This window comes from Anomaloglossus baeobatrachus, chromosome 3 (genome assembly GCF_048569485.1).
Source record: "Anomaloglossus baeobatrachus isolate aAnoBae1 chromosome 3, aAnoBae1.hap1, whole genome shotgun sequence".
Taxonomy (NCBI): domain Eukaryota; kingdom Metazoa; phylum Chordata; class Amphibia; order Anura; family Aromobatidae; genus Anomaloglossus; species Anomaloglossus baeobatrachus.
This window is the reverse complement of record NC_134355.1, coordinates 237,479,950-237,497,622: the sequence shown is the minus strand read 5'-3', so window position 1 is coordinate 237,497,622 and position 17,673 is coordinate 237,479,950. Positions and strand designations below refer to the sequence as shown.

The following is a 17,673-nucleotide window of genomic DNA, read 5'->3' as shown; positions in this document are numbered from 1 at the left end:
GAATGCAGATGTGACATTACAAGAACTAAATACCATCCAAGCATCAATATAAACCGTTCATTCTCAAAATTATGGAATAGTTACCAAAATGCATTTAAAAGGCTACGCATGTCAGAAAAGGATTTTTTTGTTATACAATATTTAGGGAAATCTTTTTTTTCAGAATAACCGTTATTCTACATTTTATTTAGACAAGAAAAACCCCAAAACATACATTTACAAACTGAATATGAATTACTGTTCTTTCTAGAAATGATAACAAAAATAAAAGTCCGAAAGGGCAGCAGGGAAATCAGTTTTCTGCAGCTGTAACAATCTAATTATAATAGAAGGAGTACAGAATAGCAGTGTTCGCTTCAGAAAACAAACATGGTGCTGACAGGAAAAGGAGAAGGTTAAAGTGGATAGAATAGGCAGAGCAAAATTTCAAGGGGTAATATCAGGGTTAATTTAGTCATTCATTCCACAATTTTGTAAAAAAAATCCTGAACATTGAAAATATAGAGTTTGTGTTCTATGTCTAGTAATCATCCATTTGGGTTTGCTCACATTGAAGTATAAAAAAAAAAAAGTCAGATTTTTTATCCAGAAAAGTGGGACATGTGAAATCAGTTTGGTATTCCAAATGTCATGTGAATTGAGTGTGCAATTTTTTTTTCTCGCCTAGTCTCTGTATGACATGTGTATCCCAATCGTATGAAGTGTATTTTTCTCAGCAACTTTCATTCTAAAAACAGGACCATTTGCAGTGTTCTATGCTACAGAATGGTAATGTATCCGTAATAAACACTCAGCATAGGATGGTCAGTATGCTTTACGTTTCTTTTCTCACACTTCTAGACCTGCATTGGAGTCTCTTGACGTTTTACGTGACCATACACAGCATGTTGCTTTTGCCTCAGGCCAAAAACAGCAGAGCAAAAAAAAACAAAAAAAAAACCATATCGAAGATCAGTACTGCCTTATTGTTTAACAATGGTGTAAGTGGAATCTGATTTTTTTAAAAAATGTTTATCAGATTGCACTCGGCATATTAATATGCAGATGTGAGCAGACCCTTTGAAATACATCCAATAAACGAAAAAAAAAAAATTAGTCTCAAAAAGATTGAGTAACTAACTATTCTATTAGGCCCTGTGCGCACTGGGAAATTACTCTTTCTTAAGAAAAATCCGCACCCTCTGGCAGAATACCAAACCTACGGCAAAAACTGCCGTAATAACGCATTTGCGGTTTTGCCATGGTTTTTCCGCGGGTTGGTCCCCGCGGTTTTTTACTATTATCTATGGCAAAAAAAACGCAGGTACCTGCGGAAAAGAAGGCTCATGCTACTTCTTTTTGCTGCAGAAATTCTGCAGAAACCCCTATAGGAAAGCAGGCATTAGACCTACCAGTAATGGTATTTCCAGGAGTCCATTATGACAGCACCACAGGAGGGTTGCCCCTATCCGCTGTAGGGACAGGAAACACACAAACTGTTAAAAGGCCCCTCCTTCCCGCTCCCCTCCAGTGCTTTTACAAGGATCACACGAGGATGGATGCAATTTAGTTTATTAAATACTGAACACATGTTAAAGTCACATATGGATACAGGGAGATAAACGAAGGGTGCTGTCATGATGACTCCTGGAAATACCATTTCCAGTAGGTCTAATGCCTGCTTTCCAGGTCGTCCCTCATGACAGCACCACAGGAGAATACCAAATAAGACGCCTTAGGGAGGCACCACTGCCTGTAGGACTTTACATCAAAAAGATATTCTCTGGGCTGAAAGGACATCGAACTTATACAGTAATGCCGACAGAAGGTATTAGGCCCTTACCATGTAACTGCCGCACAATCTGTTCTAAAGAAGCTACTGCTCTAGCTGCCCCTGAAGTGGAAAGACCTCTAGTGGAGTAGGCCCAAAGAACCCCCGGAACTTCTAACCCCTCTGAGGAATAGGCTAAAGGGGGCTTTACACGCTACGATATCGCTAATGCTGAGTCGTTGGGGTCACGGAATTTGTGACGCACATCCGGCCGCATTAGCGATGTTGTTGCGTGTGACACCGATGAGCGATTTTGCATCGTCGCAAAAACGTGCAAAATCGCTCATCGGTGACATGGGGGTCCATTCTCAAAAATTGTTACTGCAGCAGTAACGAGGTTGTTCCTCGTTCCTGCGGCAGCACACATTGCTCTGTGTGACACCGCAGGAACGAGGAAGCTCTCCTTACCTGCCTCCCGGCCACAATGCGGAAGGAAGGAGGTGGGCGGGATGTTACGTCCCGCTCATCTCCGCCCCTCTGCTTCTATTGGGCGGCCGCTCGGTGACGTCGCTGTGACACCGCACGGGCCGCCCCCTTAGAAAGGAGGCAGTTCGCCGGTCACAGCGACGTCGCCGAGCAGGTAAGTATGTGTGACGGGTCCAGGCGATGTTGTGCGGCACAGGCAGCGATTTGCCCGTGTCGCACAACAGATGGGGGCGGGTACCCACACTAGCGATATCGGGACCGATAATCGCAGTGTGTAAAGCCCGCTTTACCCTATCAAAGACTTAAGCTATCTGGCTAGGGTAGATTTTGAGGCCTTCTTGCCCTTATTCTTTCCCCAGAATTGAATAAACAAGGAGTCCACTCTCCAGTCCCAAGTTGCCTCCAAATAGGCCAGAAGTGCTCTCCGGACATCCAGAGAATGAAGTTCCTGTTCTTTTGGATTCTTTGCATGAGCACAAAAGGAAGGAAGCACCACTTCCTGATTCAGAGTCTCTGAAGATATCACCTTTGGGGAGAAGGTCGGATTGAGTTTGAGAATGACACAATCTGTGATACGTAGATATGGTTCCTGAATGGACCAAGCCTGTAATTCTCAGACTGTCTTCACAGTTGTAATTGCAACCAAGAACAACGTCTTGAATGAAAGTTCCTTAAAAGAAAGACCACTGTCAATGGAATAAGGAGGTCCGCAGAGGAATCGAAGTACCAAGTTGAGGTCCCATGGATGTGAAGAGTCTCAAAGTGGGTCGTAATCGATGGATACCTTTCAAAAATATTGCAATCCATGGATGAAGTGCCAACTGGTAATCCAGGAACACACTAAGCACAGCAATCTGTACCCTCAAAGTACTTGGTTCTTATTAAAGGTTGACTGGAGAAAATCAAGAACTTTCGCAATATCCAGAACGACTGTAGCTGCATATCTCTCAAAAGAACAAGAGGTCTTCCTTATTTTCTGAAAATTTGCCTTTGAAACTGGCGTTCTGCTGGAGATCATTGTGGAAACCACCTGGTCTGAGAGACCTCTAGACCTTAAGATCTCCCGCTCAGGATCCAGGCTGAGAGGTGGAGCTGGCAGAGGTTGTGGTGCCGTAAGGGACCTTGAGACAGCAAGTCATCCTGAAGTGGTAGCATAATCGATGGTTCCAGTGCCGAAACTCGCAGAAGTGTAAACCAGCTTCTTTTCAGCCAATAAGGAAGGAGAGTGATTACTGTAGTTCTGTCCTGAACTCACGGAATCAACGGAAATTGGGGAAATACGTAAGTAAGACCCTCGACCCATCGCCAAGACAGGGCGTCCCCCACAACCGGATTGTTGTTCGGACTGAGGGAATTCGAATTTTGCCTGGAAACAAGGAAATCCACCAATGTCTGACCCCATCTGTGAATGAGACTTCGGAACACCTGCTCGTTGAGACCCCACTCTGTCGATATCATATGACGTCGGCTGAGATAATCTGCCTCTCGGTTGTTCGCACCCCTGAGGTAAACTGCTGAAACCGACTGCACCTTCTTCTCCAACAGAAGAAAAATTTTGTCCGTCAACTTTTGTAGGGGAAGATGCCTGGTTCCTCCATGGTGACTGAGAAATGACACAGTGGTGATGTTGTCCGAGAAGATTTTGATATGTTCGCCTGTTAGCATATCCTTGGACCGTCAAACTGTCTCCAGAACCACTCTTAAGCAGGCTTTACACGCTACGATATCGTTAATGAATTATCGTCGGGGTCACGGTGTTTGTGACGCACATCCGGCTTCATTAACGAGATCGCAGTGTGTGACACTTATGAGCGACCTTAAACGATCGCAAAAGCGGTCAAAATAGTTGAGAGAGGTTGTCCTGAAACAAAAAATCGTTTTCTGCTTACTAGCGATGTTGTTCCTCGTTCCTGCGGCAGCACACATCGCTGTGTGTGACACCGCAGGAGCGACGAACATCTCCTTACCTGCCTCCACTGGCAATGCGGAAGGAAGGAGGTGGGCGGGATGTTACGTCCCGCTCATCTCCGCCCCTCCGTTTCTATTGGACGCCATCCGTGTGACGTCAATGTGACGCCGCACGACCCGTCCCCTTAGAAAGGAGGCGGTTCGCCGGCCAGAGCGACGTCACAGGGCAGGTATGTGCGTGTGAAACTGCTATAGCGATAATGTTCGCTACGGCAGCGATCACCACATATCGGCCGTACGACGGGGGCGGGTGCTATCGCGCTTGACATCGCCAACAAATGCTAGCAATGTTGCAGCGTGTAAAGCCCGCTTTAGTCCTCAGTAATTTGAACTCTTTCTTTGTACAGAAAAAGGCCAGGAACTTTGAAAGTAGGTCTGGTCTATTTGTGCACCCCAGCACATTAGACTCGCAACTGTTGTGATGTGAATGCCTAGTTCCAGTTGCCAGTGAACCCCTTTTCTGAGATTTGACAGGTCGCACCACCATTCCAGGGATCGTCATGCACTGTTGGAAAGCGAAAACCGCCGCTCCAGATCTTTCTGTCGACTGTCCGTCACTTCCAGGATATTCCTCTGTGATGGTCGTGAGTGGAACTGACTTCAGTCCACACAAGTTATGCAGGACGTCATGAGACCAAGAACTCTCATAGCATGGCGGACTGTAACCGATTGGCGTTGGGAGAATTTTAGAATCTCGGAGCTGATAGAGAGCACTTTCTCTGGAGGCAGGAAGGACATCTGACGTACTGAATCCAGATTGACACCTACGAACTTCTGACAGGTCGTCGCCTGAAGGGAAGACTTCTGAGGGTTCATGATCCAACCGAGCCGGTCCAAGGTGACCCTGGTAACTGACAACTGATGATCCATCTGGGCTAGAGATTTGGCGACCAGTAGGAAATCGTCAGATAAGGAATTATATTCACGTCCTGTAGACGAAGGAATGCGATCATATCCGCCATAATCTTGATAAAAATCCGAGGAGCAGACGCCAGGCCAAATGGTAGGGCACTGAAACCGGAGGGGGACAAACTTGGAGCCTTGCCTAAGGGTGACCCTTAGGTACCACTGACTGAACAGATGAATGGGGAAGTGATAATAAGCATCTCGCAAATCTATTCTGCACATGACTGCCCCCTCCCTGCTTAGGGGAATGGTAGAACGAATAGACTCCATCCTGAACCGCCTGTATTTGACCCACCGGTTTAGGGGTTTGAGGTTATAATAGTGCGGAAGTCACCCGATGGCTTTCTGATGGAAGAAAGTGGAATAGTGACCCTGGAAAACCTAATCGGGGGGTACATGAGTAACTACTCCCATTAGAAGTATTTGTTTACGTCTGACCATAGACGACGGAGGAAGAAGGGGAACCCTGAGTCAGCATAAATTAACACGAGGGAAGTTCTGAGAACTCTATCCTGTAATCTTCGGAAATGATCTGTAATAGCCAAGGATTTTGAGAAACCTCTCGCCACCCTTTGATGAACCAGGATAACCAACCGCCAACCTGAATATAGTCATGATTTTTAATGGCAATATTTGGAGGAGGAGGGCTGGGATCTTTTATCGTTAGGACCCTTAGACTGCCATAACTGAGACCCTATTCTACACTGATGGCCTTGCCTATGGGTTGGAAAGGACAACGAAAAAACTGGGATATTCTCTCTTCCTCAGGCAATCCTTTTCTCTTATCTGAAGCCCTTTCTCGAATTTCAGCTAACACCGGGCCAAAAACTTACACCTGAGAAAGGTATAGAGCACAATTTGCCCTTGGAGGCTAAGTCACCCGACCAAGACTGAAGCCATATAGCTCGTCTAGCTGAGTTAGACAGAATATTGTTCTTTGCATCAAACCACACAGTCTCTTGATTGCCGATGCCTCCCATGCCTTGTTTTTCAAACCAGAGGAGTCCTCCAAGGGGATGGATGTCTTCTTCAGTACTTTAACGATTGGCACGTCAATCTTCGGTATCGTATCCCACACCTGCACATCCTCTGTGTTAAACGGAAGGCAATGTCTGAATTCCCTGGGAACGAATAATGGCCGCCCTGCATTCTCCCACTCTTCTAAGATCATATCCTTAATATGTGAATTTTACTGGATAAACCTGTGAACATTCGAAACGGAGACCAGTGAACATATGGTCCTGTATCGAACCCGGTGTCTCTGGCTCCTTGACCTGCATAGTATGTCGCACCATGCGTAAGAGTGTATCCGTATCATCCGTATTAAACAAATAACTCTTTTTCCACTTCTCGACAGTGAGGAATCGTCCTGAACCTCCTCCTCTGACATGCCTGATTTTGATGACATATCTTGAGAAGATGGTTCAATATCCCACCAGGGACGCTTGCGTTTCCCATAGGAAGCTGCCTGCAGTGGTGTAAATGAAGCCATAGATGTGTTGACTTCCTCTCTGATCATGGTCCTCAAATTAGAAAGCAAAGAGGACTGTTCCTCCTGGATGACTGACTGATACATGAAGGACACATGTTTTGTATAATTGTCAGTCAATTTAACATCACACACTGGACAACATTTGGATTTGTCCGAGGACTTCTTGCCATCCCTCCTTTAGGGTACGTGCGCACGCTGCGCTCTGTCAACTGCAGAAAAAAATGCACCCTCTGGCAGATTGGACAACTGTAAACACTGCGGAACATTAGTCACTGCCCGTGAATCCTTGCCCTAAGAATACATAGGCTAATTAGTATATACTCATCAGTATGTTAAGGGTACCTGTCTGAAGAACCCTGTGCGGACCTGAGGCGACTCTGAAGGGGGATCTGCCACTGAAAATCCATGCTAGCAATACACCAAGACAAGTTTCACAGTCTCACCCCTCTGTTAATACCTTACCAGATCCAGTCACCGCAGTCCTCCTTGCTCTAAACCACCGGGTCCTCGCATCATGCCGCGCTTAGTACCGACCGGAAGTGCTCTTCTGGGGTGAACTGACAGACTGCGCATGTCCGGAACTGCCAGCACACCAGAGCGAGGAGCCGAGAGCCCCTGTGTTGGGGGAAGTGGCAACGCTGGGAGCTCCTGATACCACCAGCCGGCTGAGGGACCTCGGGGGAGTTTCAGCCGCTCGTGGGTCTGCTTGACCGGGAGGGAGGAAGCCTGTGCGACCACATACCATGGGACCCCGTGAGTAAATCCACGCTGACGTTAGTCTTGCATGCTCCCTGTCCTGTAGGGACAGGAAAAAACACTGGAGAGGAGCGAGGGGCCTTTTAACCTCTTGTGTGTTTCCTGTCCCTACAGAGGATAGGGGCAACCTTCCTGTGGTACCATCATGAGGAACGACCTGGAAAAAAAGTAGTGTGCGCACAGCATTTTGGAGTTCCCATAGATTTTGCTGGGGAAGAACTGCAGAAAAGTTATGAACAAAAACCTCACCTTTTCTGCTGCAAAAAACGTGGCAAAAAACGCAGTGTGCACATGGGGCCTTAAGATCAGTTTCCACTGACTTCAAAAGCTCCAGCAGCAGCGGGGGATTGCGTGATGCGATCAAGGGGAGTCAATGTGTTGTCATGGTAGCACAGGGTCAGCTGATAACCCCTGACGCAGCCATGACTCACTTCTTGTGAGAGCCGACAAGAATGCCGGTACTCACAGGAGTTTAGCATTTTCCTGATGAGAGCCATGCTGCAGCATCGCTCCGATCAGGAGAAGCGATCGAATAGTGTAGCCATAAAGTGCATTGCAGCCCTCACACACAGGTCGGGTACCAGTATCACTCCACGCAAGTGATATCGCTTCCAGTGGCCAGAGGGAGCCAACTGCTATAGAATGCAGGAGTATCAGACAGTGATGCAGATTTGTATGTGAGAGCCTATTCACTTGATAACTCTAAATATTTGGGGGTCTGGTAAGTCTGATTCTTTTAGGGGATGTCTGTTTTCTTTTAGGGATTAACTTAGCAGTATATAAAGAATAATACATTTAAGCAGGTCATTTAAACCTTTCTAAATATGGTATGTACCCACCACTATAGGAATGGACCATGAGAATAGCAGATCAGATAAGAAAATGTGCGTCTAATAGGATTAACACAAAATGTTGATGTTCTGGGATGGGATGACATGATTAGATTTGAATAAACATTGATGTTTTGTTCAAGAATAAATGTGGATTGTTTTGCATGGCAATATATAAGATATTCCCTGAAAAGAAGCCCTAGCCAATCTTTTGACGCAAAAAAAAAATCTAAGATCCGGTCTTATTTTCAGGGAAACATGGTAGCCAGTGACTTTACACTGTTACTTCCACCAAAGACATAACAAATACTTAGATTTACAAGATATATACAGCGGCAAAATTCTCCATGTTGGACTCGAACCAGTGTTCCCAATAATCCAAAAATGATCTAAAAATAGAACTAATTTGGGGGTAGCAGATGCCAAATAACCCCTGTAAAAAAGTGCCCACAGAGGCTGTCACCCAGCTTTACAAGGAATCTGAATAGGGTTATTAACCAGAACCTCACTCTGGAGTGCCTGTCAGTGTTCATGCTATAAATCGGTTTAGCTATAATACAGTCATGCAATTCAATGATAGAATAGTTGTAGGTACAGCCACCAAGAATCCTTTCCCCACCCCCTAAACAAATTGTGACAAATTACAAGTTTAAGCTCCATTCACAACAGGGAAGGAAGTTGGAGAATCCAAAAGGGAAATAAGCTCTACAATTTAGTTAACTGTTGAACGAACAATCAATCAATCATTCAGCCGTTAGCAGTCTCCTAACTCTTTATTCCTTGCTGGGTTCTCTATCAAAGAGCCACTTGCAGAGTCTTCTGGTGGTGGCTTATTTCACAGAGCACAATAAAGGCCGCTTTACACGCTGCGACATCGTTGGGGTCACGGAATTTGTGACGCACATCCGGCCGCTTTAGCGATGTCGTTGCGTGTGACACCTATGAGCAATTTTCAATCGTCGCAAAAACGTTCAAAATCGCTCATCGGTGACATGCCCCCTATTCTCGATTATCGCTGCTGCTGCAGCTACCGATGTAGTTCGTCGTTCCTGCGGCAGCACACATCGCTATGTGTGACACCGCAGGAACGAGGAACCTCACCTTACCTGCGGCCGCCCGCAATGAGTAAGGAAGGAGGTGGGCGGGATGTTACGTCCCGCTCATCTCCGCCTCTCCGCTTCAATTGGGCGGCGGTTCAGTGACGCTGCTGTGACGTCGCTGGTGACGCTGAATGAACCGCTCCCTTACAAAGGAAGCGGTTCGCCGGTCACAGTGACGTCACAGGGCAGGTAAGTAGTGTGACGGGTCAGCGTGATGTTGTGCACCACGGGCAGCGATTTGCCCGTGTCGCACAACTGATGGGGGCGGGTACGCACGCTAGCAATATCGGTCACGATATCGCAGCGTGTAAAGTAGCCTTGAGATCCCGCTCTCGCCCCAACATTAAATAATGAAGGAGATACAAGAGGCGCTCCCTCACCCCTTCCATACACATTAGATTACCGGAAATCCCATTAATATTGGTGGACTTAGCAGATTTTAGTCTAATAAGTATGATGGCTTTTAGGGTTATGTGAAATTTTAGAATACCTTTGATTAAAATCACGAACACTGCTTTGTAATTCACAGGGTAGTGTTATGTTGGGGTACAAGCTGCTGTGTGAGAAATGTGACTCCAACAGATGACAATTGTACCCCTCAATGTGTCCTGATGCATCCAATGATAACCGCAGACTTATTACATAGAAAAACCTGACTGTTAAAATAACCTTTGCCCATCCTAAATTTCCAAATTAATAGAATGCTAACATTCCATTTCAGAGAATTAGAAACAAGGCACTCTCAAATGGTGATACAAACCAAGAATTTATTCCATAAGTCTTAAAGCAACATGTGACGTTTCGGCCAGGTGGCCTTCATCAGACAACAGAGCATCATGCAGCACAGAGGTGGATACCACTGCCTTACCACGACCCTGACAGTCTTAATTAGAATTGAGCGCGGTTCGAGGTTCGCCAATTTTATGTTTGAGTGATTTTGGGGGGTGTTCTAGATCAAACTAGAACTCGAGCTTTTTGCTAAAAGTTCGGCAGCTCGAGTTACGTTCGAGAACGGTTCTATCAGCAAAAAGCCTAGCTAATTACTAGCTGGCTTTTCACTGTAATAGTGTGAGTCACTCTGTGATTCACACTATTATCTAATTTCAGCGTATAGTGTGCGGGGTGGGGTTTAGATCTGCGTTGCTGAGAGAAAGCCGATCACCATTTTTTTTTCTTCCCTAAGCGCGCGTGTAGTGGGGCGGGCCAGCATGTCAGCCAATCCCAGACACACACACAGGTAAGTGGACTTTTTGCAAGACAAGCAAGGGCATGTGTCATAGGCTGTGAATGTCACATGTCCTTGCATTATAAATACGGCCATTTACCCTGAACGGCGCCATTATCTGCCTTCTGTGTCTGGGTGACAGTCACCGCTCATGCAGCTCCTGTCGCCGGTCCTGCTGTGTACGCTATACACACAGCGCTTTACAAAATATTGACAGAAGTTTATTTCAGCCTTTTTCAGGGCTCATTTTCTCAGGCTCAGAGCCATAGGTGACCGTCAGGTCCGTGGAAACGCTGTATACAGCTTCACGTAACAGCGTCTGTGTACCTAAGCTCAGGGAATTCCTTGCTGCATTTCACCATTAGGAGGGATAGAAAGTGAGGCTTCCTTTCCTCTACACTGACCCACAACCCGGCCACTGTACCCTCCTGCCCTTTTTGCAAAGGTATTTTAATAGCAAAGAGTGCTGCCAGTTAGTGCCATCCAAAAAGTGGCTGCTGTACTCCATTAGTGTCCCACTTGTGCCAAGCAAGTCCCACCACCTCTGCATTGTACCCTGCTGCCCTTTTTTGCAAAGCTATTTTAATAGCAAAGAGTGCTTCCAGTTGTAGGGCAAAAGTTGCATTGTCAGGGCTAGTCAGTGTTGTTTCTTCAGCTGTCAATAAAGCTAGACCCCGTCTGCAATCTACACAACTCAATTTTTGCTACCACACTTTAAGTGGCCAATCTTGTCGCTAACAAAATGAGTGGCAAAAGGACAGATGCTTGTGGAAATGGGAACAGGCGTGTTGTAAAAGGAAAAAAAGTTTGTGTCCGAGGGGAAGGTGGGAAAGCTACATTAACATCTGCTGAAGATAGGCCATCTTCCAGCAAAAGTAAGATGTCTACTACTTTCCGTAGACAATCCAATGTGCTCCCTTTTTTACGGAACAAAACAACTGGAACAAAGGTAGATGATGCACAAAAAAAGCACATGCTTGAATGGATCTCAAGTGCTCCAACAAGTGGCCTCTCCTCCACCTCAACTTCTAAATCCAAAAAACAACAGTCCTCTGAGTTGTCATAGTAGAAAAAGTTTTTTTTCCGCTCACCCACATGATTATTCCATCTGGCTCCAGACTTCAGGACGGTGCAAGGACATGAACTCCGTGTTCAGAGAAGTAGGATAGATAGCAATGGAAATTCCTTTCCTAATCCAGCAACAACGTCCAAAAAGTGTAATAATTTTTTTAAAAACTCATTTTATTTGAAAAAAATGTTAAAACTAACATGCGTTAGAGAGACATCCAAGGTTAAAAGGCAACGTCTTACGCGTTTCAGGCCAGTGTGGCCCTTAGTCATAGACTTATGTTAACAGAATGAAACACATAATAAATAGGAAAAAAAACCAAAAAACACACCATCACCTTTGGGCGTACCAAATCCGGTCAAAGGTACACAGGTTCACTTGATTAGATTGACATGCATAGTAACATTGCAGTTAGTAAACTGACAGCAACAATTTAACCCCTTAATAAAGGTACAACAATATTGTTATTCCTAGACTCAATCGATTTACATCATTATAAGGCAAATATACTCTAAAAAACGTTTGCGATCAAAAAATTATTGCAAAAAAAAAAAAAAAACATTATGACCACAAAACATGCCTATATATAATCCATACATCACAACATTTAATATATATACATCAAATCACTTCTGATGTTCATACCTGTTGGCATGCAGGTGTTATAAGCCAATATCCACTTTGCTTCCCTATCCCGCAGCATGTGAATACGGTCACCGCCTCTTCTGGGAGAAAAAACCTGTTCTATTATGTTCACTCTGAGAGAACTGGAGTCCCCATTATGGTTATATAAAAAATGCTGTGATGCTCCCGATAGGTTTCTAGAGGTCGGATTTGAAATGTCATATAAATGTTCCCCAATGCGTTTTCTTAAGGCGTGGATTGTAGAACCAACATATTGTATACAGCACTTCTCGCATGTTATCAAATAAACACAGTGGTCTGAACCACAGAGCTCGTTACTTGATACCAAAAACCGTCACACAGGGGATAGATCAGACTAGTGTACCGTTTTTTTCGACTCAGTATAGCAATAGTTTTTGTAAAATTATTGGGATTGTACGCAAATATTTGCCTATCTTATCAGTGGACGATACTCTTAAAAACATTTTGGATACAGGTTGTCGATTTGTCTCTAGACGTGCCCCTACCATAGGCAGTCTCATTTCGCCTAGCGACGCATATCTGGCGAAATCTGCACCCAGCACTGTAAAAAATTGGCTTCCCACATGCGGTTCTTTTAGGTGCGGCAAGAAGCAATGTGGAACGTGTTCACACATGTATAATACTAAAGAAAGTGTGAGTTCCAGTACTGGAAAACGTTATAAAATTAATTCCTTTGTGAACTGTGGTTCAGACCACTGTGTTTATTTGATAACATGCGAGAAGTGCTGTATACAATATGTTGGTTCTACAATCCGTGCCTTAAGAAAACGCATTGGGGAACATTTATATGACATTTCGAATCCGACCTCTAGAAACCTATCGGGAGCATCACAGCATTTTTTATATAACCATAATGGGGACACCAGTTCTCTCAGAGTGAACATAATAGAACAGGTTTTTTCTCCCAGAAGAGGCGGTGACCGTATTCACATGCTGCGGGATAGGGAAGCAAAGTGGATATTGGTTTATAACACCTGCATGCCAACAGGTATGAACATCAGAAGTGATTTGATGTATATATATTAAATGTTGTGATGTATGGATTATATATAGGCATGTTTTGTGGTCATAATGTTTTTTTTTGCAATAATTTTTTGATCGCAAAAGTTTTTTAGAGTATATTTGCCTTATAATGATGGAAATCGATTGAGTCTAGCAATAACAATATTGTTGTACCTTTAATAAGGGGTTAAATTGTTGCTGTCAGTTTACTAACTGCAATGTTACTATGCATGTCAATCTAATCAAGTGAACTTGTGTACCTTTGACCGGATTTGGTACGCCCAAAGGTGATGGTGTGTTTTTTTTTTTTTTCCTATTTATTATGTGTTTCATTCTGTTAACATAAGTCTATGACTAAGGGCCACACTGGCCTGAAACGCGTAAGACGTTGCCTTTTAACCTTGGATGTCCCTCTAACGCATGTTAGTTTTAACATTTTTTTCAAATAAAATGAGTTTTTAAAAAAATTATTACACTTTTTGGACGTTGTTGCTGGATTAGGAAAGGAATTTCCATTGCTATCTATCCTCTCTGAGTTGTCATCACAATGCTATCTCCCAGCTCTCAAGTCTCCACCCGCCCTGCAGAGTATGGTGTAACAGAGATGGCTGAGTCTGCAGAGCTGTTCAGTCAAACTATAGGCTGGGAATCAGAGGTCTGCTCCCAAACTACAGTGAGTACAGACCAGGAAATGGTCTACAGTGATGCCCAGAAGCTTTGTGACTAAGATTCAGGCCCTGATGACCAAGTTTCTGAGCATAATGTAGACCCTCATTCACAAACTGTAACACCTGTTGGTGGAGACAATGAGGAGCATACTGATGACCATAAGACACAGATAACAGATTGTGATGACAACTTAAATATTCGGTTAGGGCAGGAAGAGGCTAGGTCTGAGGGTGAGGGGAGTGCAAACACAACGTTTGATGATGAAGTTCTAGATCCCACCTACTGTCAATCCACAGTCAGGCACTCGAGGTCAACAGAGGCGATGGAGGAGGATGCAACTGACGACGAAGTTACCTTGCGCCTTCCCGGACAGAGGAGGAGGAGTACTGGTAGCAAGTCTACAACTGCATCCCCAGCCACCACTTTGCCTCTGAGCACCAGTCGGGGTGGCTCAGCAGGTCGCATGTCCTCTAAGCCTTGCCTAGCCTGGTCCTTTTTTGACCTTGCAAAGGATTGCCCAAATCATGTGATCTGTAAAATTTGTCGGGAATCTGTAAGTAGAGGCAAAAACCTCAGCAGTTTGACAACTTCTTCCATGAATCGTCACATGACTAAATATCATATGTCCCAGTGGGAAGCTCACTGTGCTGCAATGCGGCCTAGCGTAGCGGGCCAACCACCGCCTGCCCCTTCCAGTGCATCCGCGCGCTCATCTTCTATGACCGTGGGGACAGCTGGCATATCTGTTCTTCCACGCAGACCTTCCACCTCTTTAACCACAACAGGCAGTTTGCTTGGCAGGTCGTCAGTTAGTTTGGAAAGGGAAACAAGTGCGGGTGTACAGCTCTCTCAGACATCGATAGCACCAGACTTAGACTTTATCCCTCTGTAAGCTCTTGGCTACCGAAATCCTGCCTTTCCGCCTGGTGGACACAGCGGATTTTCGAGACCTTATGTTCGTCGCTGTGCCCCAGTACCAGATGCCCAGTCGCCACTACTTCTCTAAGAAAGGTGTGCCTGCGCTACACCAGCATGTCGCACACAACATCACCGCTTCCTTGAGAAACTCTGTGTGTAAACGGGTGCATTTCACCACCGATACTTGGACTAGTAAGCATGGACAGGGACGTTACATGTTGCTGACTGGGCACTTGGTAACTATGGTGATAGATGGAGAAGGGTCTGCTGAACAAGTCTTGCCGTCCCCACGACTTGTGCGTCAATTCTCTTTCTGTCTTAGTTCCTCTAACGCTTCTGTCTCCTCAACCACGTCTGGGTCCTCCACCGCCGCCCCAAGCCTGCCTGGTCAGGCCACCAGCGTTGTAACTGCGCACAAGGAATCACGCACCCCTCATTACTATGCCGGCAGCAGAGCGCAACGGCATCAGGCGGTCTTTAGCTTGAAATGTCTTGGAAATAAGAGTCGCACAGCGGCTGAGTTGGGGGCAGCTCTGGAGACCAAGTTTGGTAAATCGTTGTCTCTACTCAACCTGCAGCCAGGTAAGGCCGTGTGCGACAATGCTGCAACCCTGGGTACGGCCCTTCACCTGGGCAAGGTGACACACGTGCCTTGTATGGCTCACGTGTTGAACCTTGTTGTCCAGCAATTTTTAACACACTATCCCGGCCTAGATGGCCTTCTGCACAGGGCATGAAAACTGTCTGCTCACTTCCGCCGTGCAAGTGCCGCAGCTGAGTGACTTGCATCGCTCCAGAAGTCTTTCGGCCTGCCGGTTCATCGCCTGAAGTGCGATGTGCCGACACCCTGGAATTCGACTCTCCACATGTTACAGCGACTGTGGCAGCACCGCCGAGCACTGGTGCAATACGTCATGACGTATAGCCTGGGCCAACGAGATGCAGAGGTGGGGCATATCACCCTGATGGAGTGGTCTCAGATCAATGACCTATGCACGCTTCTTCAAAGTTTCGCCATGGCGACGAATATGTTTAGCGCTGACAATGCCATTATCAGCATGACAATTCCAGTCATTTACATGCTGGAGCACACGCTAAACACTATTCGGAGTCAGGGGGTGGGACAACAGGAAGGGGAGGAAGTACAGGAGGATTCATATGCGCGAGGGATACCAACATCTACAAGGTCCAGACGTTCATCATCCCCAAGGCGGCAGGCATGGGACGGTGGGGGAGAGGGATCAACAAGGGCGCATGGTAGCAGGCAAAATGCGGAGGAAGGTGCAGGAGAACATGAAGAAATGGAGGACGAACTGTCCATGGACATGGAAGACTCAGCAGATGAGGGAGACCTTGGTCAAATTTCAGTTGAAAGAGGTTGGGGGGAGATGTCAGAGGAAGAAAGCACGGTTAGCACCTCTATGCCACAAACACAGCGCGGACTTGGTCCGCATGGATGCGCAAGATACATGAGCGACTTCTTGCTGCACTACCTACAACATGACCCTCGGATTGTCAAAATTAGAAGTGATGAGGACTACTGGCTTGCCACACTATTAGATCCCTGGTACAAGTCCAAATTTTGTGAAATAATTCCAGCCATAGAAAGAGACGCACGTATGCAGGAGTATCAGCAGAAGCTGTTCCCTATCTAACCTCTCTAACTCACCTCTCCCCCTGTCTGACCACAACCTACTCACATTCTCTTCCCTCTCTTCTCCAAGTATGCAACCCCCCCTCCACAAATTTTCATACCCTCGCAGAAATATCAAACACATTGATTTACACGCCCTTTCTCAGTCCCTTCTTCCCCTCACAGACATTGCATTTCTACATGATGCAGATGCCGCTGCAACTTTATACAACACTACAATCTCTGCAGCTCTCGAATCAGCTGCCCCCCTCACACACACCAAAACCCGCACAATCAACAGGCAACCCTGGCACACAAGGCAGACTAAAGAACTTAGACGGGCTTCCAGAATTGCTGAGCGCAGATGGAAGAGGTCTCATTCCACTGAACACTTCATTGCATATAAAGAGTCCCTCACCACTTTCAAGTCCACACTCACTGCTGCAAAACAAACCTACTTCTCATCCCTCATATCTTCTTTCTCTCACAACCCTAAACAGCTATTCAACACTTTCAATTCTCTCCTCCGTCCTCCGGCAAGACCTCCCTCTCCTCTCATCTCAGCTGAAGACTTTGCCTCTTTCTTCAAGCGGAAGATTGACAACATCAGAGCAAGCTTTGGCCCACAATCACCACAGCCCCTCATCATAGCTACTCATCCCTCTTCCTCCAAATCCAGCTTCTCCACCATGACAGAAAACAATCTCTCCACTCTACTCTCAAGATCACATCTAACCACCTGTGCACTGGACCCGCTCCCATCGCACCTCATCCCCAACATCACCGCAGTCCTCATCCCAGCCCTAACCCATCTCTTCAACCTATCACTAGCAAGTGGTGTATTCCCTTCATGCTTTAAACATGCCTCTATTACACCCATCCTCAAAAAGCCCTCCCTTGACCCATCCTCTGTGTCAAACTATCGCCCCATATCCCTTCTCCCCTATGCCTCAAAACTACTGGAACAGCATGTCCATCTTGAATTGTCCTCATACCTCTCCTCCTGCTCCCTCTTTGACCGGCTTCAATCTGGCTTCCGACCACATCATTCTACCGAAACTGCCCTAACCAAAGTCACCAATGATCTACTAACCGCCAAAGCCAAGCGACACTACTCTATCCTCCTCCTCCTGGACCTGTCCTCTGCCTTCGACACAGTAGACCATTCCCTCCTACTACAGATTCTCTCATCTCTGGGCATCA

At 45.9% G+C, this 17,673-nt stretch overlaps 1 protein-coding gene across 10 annotated transcripts in view; it reads right to left on the bottom strand.

Moving 5' to 3' along the window:
• The window catches only part of PDE10A (phosphodiesterase 10A), a 699,109-nt gene that overhangs the window by 66,907 nt on the left and 614,529 nt on the right, over positions 1 to 17,673 (bottom strand). The window lies entirely within an intron of this gene.